The sequence below is a fragment of the Anas acuta genome, chromosome 12 (assembly GCF_963932015.1).
Source record: "Anas acuta chromosome 12, bAnaAcu1.1, whole genome shotgun sequence".
In the NCBI taxonomy this organism is placed as follows: Eukaryota; Metazoa; Chordata; class Aves; order Anseriformes; family Anatidae; genus Anas; species Anas acuta.
Window position 1 is genome coordinate 22,016,836 of NC_088990.1, and position 4,133 is coordinate 22,020,968.

Genomic DNA, 4,133 nt, shown 5'->3' on the forward strand with positions numbered 1-4,133 from the left:
AAATCTGACATGAGCCAGTAATGTCTACCTTCAGCCCAGAAAGTTAATCATATCCTGTGCTGCACAAAAAGAAGTGTGGCCTAGAAGGTCGAGGGAAGTGATACTCCCCCACTTCACACTGCCCCTGTAAGATACAACCTGGAGTACTGTGTTCAGCTCAGGTGCGCCCAGCACAAGAACCTGTTAAAAAGAACCTGTCAGGTGCGCCCAGCATGGACCTGTTAAAGTGGATCCAGAGAAGGGTCACAAAAATTATAAGAGGGCTGGAACACCTACAAGAAAGGCTGAGAAAGCTGTGTTCTTTTAACCTGGATAAAAGAAGGCTCTGAGGAGACGTTATTGTGGCCTTTCAATACTTAAAGGAGGCTTATAAGAAAGAGAGAGAGAGACATTTTACAAGGGCACGTAGTGACAGCACAAGGCGTAATAGTTTCAAACAGAAAGACGGTAGATTTAGCGAAGAATTTATTCCTTGTATCTAATATATGAGAGTGGTGAGGCACTGGAACAGGTTGCCCAGAGAAGATGTGGATGTCCCATCTCCTGAAATGTTCAAGGTCAGGCTGGATGAGGCTTTGGGCAACCTCATCTACTGAAAGATGTACCTGACCATGGCAGGGAGGTCGGACTAAAAGGTCTTGAAAAGTTGTTTCCAACCAAAACCATTTGATGATTCAATATGGCCAGTTTCAGATTTGCTCTGAAGCATGATTCTGAGCATCTAGAGATTTTTTTCCACACCTTTTAGAAAAACAAGCGAACAAACAACAAACAGTACTTGCTGTATGCACTCCCTTATTCTAAATGAGGCATCTAATGCACTTGCCACTGATAAAAACATGATTACCTCAAGACACAAACCCTAAAGCCATAGGGCATGTACATAAGCAGCCCAGGGGAAATCAGCAAAGGGAAAGTAGTGGAAAGATCTGAAAAGGAGAACAATAAAACTCAGAATCAATAAAACAATAAAATAAACAATAAAAGGAGAACAATAAAACTCAGATCTGAAAAGGAGAACAAAAACTCAGAGCTCAAAAACCTAATTACAATAATTAAGAATAGCTATGTGATGTGACAAAAGGACAAAAGGTGATTATATAAATCTAGTGCTGTGGGAATTAAAATTCTACAGTATGCTTCCAAGTTAAAAAACAAAAACAACTCTTAAAGAAAAGCACCTAAGGCATTCCCTTCTACTGATATGTCTGCCAAATAAACAGTTAAACAGACATTCAAATAAGAACCAAATAACAAGGACCTTTCCTACTTTCGTCTGTTCGGGCAATCAAAAGATCCAGAGCTTCCAACACATGCATCTGCTTTATTTGGAGAGTTTTATCAAATACTTGAACTGATGGCTGACCATCTAAAAAAGAAAACACACGTATTTCTTTAAAATTCTGCTAAAATTTGGTAGTCAATGGTTCTGAACTATTTCTTTCTAATAAAATGTCTTGTTTTTTCTCATGAAAATGAAACATTCTGCACAAAGCTCATATGTATGCTGCAGCATCATAACCAGTACTTCCTTATAGGAGTGTTTTATCATTGCCATGGATGAAATTATGCAACTGAAGCCTGAAAGGGACCTTTCTTTCGAAAGTCTGAAAATTTTCACTGATAACTAAACTTCATTCCCTTAGTCCCAATGGCCTTATGTGGCACACAGAAGATAAGAGGTCAAGCTAGTAAAAGCACTGCTGTGGAAGAAACAGGCTTTCTTCACCACATAAGCCTTGTGCTTCGTGTTCATTAGTATCATCAAGGGCTAAAAAATCCAGACGCTCCTTGAGTTTGGGTTTGACTTCATAAATCTTTTCAGATGGCCACGATAACAGCATCTGAAATAACAAAACATTCAGAAATCTGCACAAAAATTGGCTCCAAATAAGAATTCTGATGCAGAGAAAAAATCTGCAGCTAGATTACATAAATGTAATAGATTCACTTGGATTGGTACTCTCCTTGCAGGTGAGGACTTACCAATTACCTAAACAGAGCTTATGAACATTTATTTTGAAGAAAATGGTCAGATACATAAATAATTGACACAAGAACACAGCATCATTTACTAACCATCAATTAACAAGATGCCAGCGTCTGTAGAAACCAGCAAGGACTGGCCCCAGGAATCTGCACAGACAACTTCATGAGGAAAATTACTGCAGAAAGATTGGGACTCCCAAGGCTATGATGTAACATAAGGGATACATATTAATTATACTAAGAAATACTGATCATATAGACACGAATGAGATGTGACATGTAAGAACACGTAAATACTTTTGGCAGGGTACATTTCTTAAAAGTATATTTTTTGAATTTGAAATAACAAAATCTAATTAATTTTCTTGCAGTGAAATACTCTCCCTACCAATTGAATTTGGAGACTAATAAGTATGATACACTCTTGGAACACTGGAATTAAAACCCAAGCAGCTGATATTCAGTGCAACCCTGGAAATTTCTTATTAAACAATTAAAATACAGACTTAAAATATATGCACCACCATGCATATACAGTTTGATTTCATTTCATGGTTCATTTGTGATATTTAGACATGGTACTGCTAAAACTACCTTTCCCCCAGAATATTCTTTTGTCATGTGTTCTCTGTACTTACCTCCTAAGTTCTGTCCCCTCTCCCCTCTCTTCTCTAATATTAAGCTGCAGTCTGAAATTCTACAAGCACTTCTGAAGTTTCTATATATAAGATGCACCTAGAAAAGTGTAATTTACATTTTTCACTCCTATGCCTTGTAAAAAAATGTAGTTACAGGAAATAAAAACACAACTAAATTTTGCTTTAAACTTGATAAAGATGTTAAAATAATCAAAAGATGATTGGTTATGGAAAATATTATGGTTTTTTGTTTTGTTTTGTTTTGTTTTGTTTTGTTTTTCTTTCATGAAATATGATCAGATATAAAAATATCCAGACTTGGATTAGCATGAGAAGTACTACTACCTTCAGGCTCATCCTTTATTCATTTGCTATGGGCTGAAGAATCACTTTAACACACTATACGTTACAACTTTGCTGCTATAGTATCTAATCAGAAAAGTAAATAAACAATATATACAACTGATATACAGTGCTATGCTCAATTGAATTTAGCGGTTGTTTTTTTTTTTTGAACTCTCCTTACACAAATGGGTTCACTCACCTCCTTTTTACAGAAGCTGGTGGTTGCCAGGGTAGGTGGTGTATCCCCTTTCACAGTGGTTTTCAATTTCAGTGCCTAATACAAACAGGTATTTTAATTAAATTAAGCTTTTGTCACTAATATATAACCTAAAGCCTAAGAAGAAAGGACAACTTAGGATGACAAAGTAGTTTACAGCTTGGAATTGCTATTACAGTTATTAAGAAAGAAGGGGAATTATCTATACCCTGAAGAAAGACTGCACTGATCACTATGGAGCTGCAGCCAAAGCCTACATAGCTTATAAAAAGAAAGGAAGCTCAAAATATGAAGTGTCCAACATAGTAATCAACAGAAATCAACAGAACGACAGCATGAAATCATAGAATGGCTTGGGTTGGAAGGGACCTCAAAGATCATCCAGTTCCAACCACCCTGCCATAGGCAGGGACACCACTCACTAGATCAGGTTGCTCAGGGCCTTGTCCAATCTGGTCTTGAACCAAGGATGAGGCATTCACAACCTCTCTGGGCAACCTGTTCCAGTGCCTCGCCAACCTCCAAGTGAATTATTTCCTCCTAACCTCTAATCTAAATCTCACCTCTTTTAGTTTAAAGCCATTCCCCCTTATCCTGTCTTTATCTGATTAAGAATAGTTGTTCCCCATCTTTTTTTTTACGTCCCCTTTAAGTACAGCAAGGTTGCAATGGGGTCACCCCAGAGCCTTCTCTTCTATAGGTTGAAAAGCCCCAGCTCTCTTAGCCTTTCTTCATAGGAGAAGTGTTCCATCCCCTTGAGCACTTTTGTAGCCCCCCTCTGGACCTGCTCTTAAAAGATAAACATACTTCTTGTTCTGGGGGGCCCAGACCTGGACACACTACTTCAAGTGGGGCCTTAGAAGGGCAGAATAGAGGGAGACAATCCCCTCCTTAACCTGCTGGCCATTCCTCTGTTGATGCAGCCCAGGATTCAGTTGGCATTC

General features: G+C 38.2%; 1 long non-coding RNA gene across 1 annotated transcript; it reads right to left on the minus strand.

Annotated features, from left to right (window-relative positions):
- Positions 1-226: 226 nt before the first annotated feature.
- LOC137863072 (uncharacterized) lies at positions 227-1,470 on the minus strand. Its single transcript, XR_011100675.1, has 3 exons — positions 1,271-1,470; positions 840-929; positions 227-721 (listed from the first exon to the last, which is right to left on the minus strand). It is a non-coding gene; the product is annotated as an uncharacterized lncRNA (long non-coding RNA).
- Positions 1,471-4,133: the final 2,663 nt, after the last annotated feature.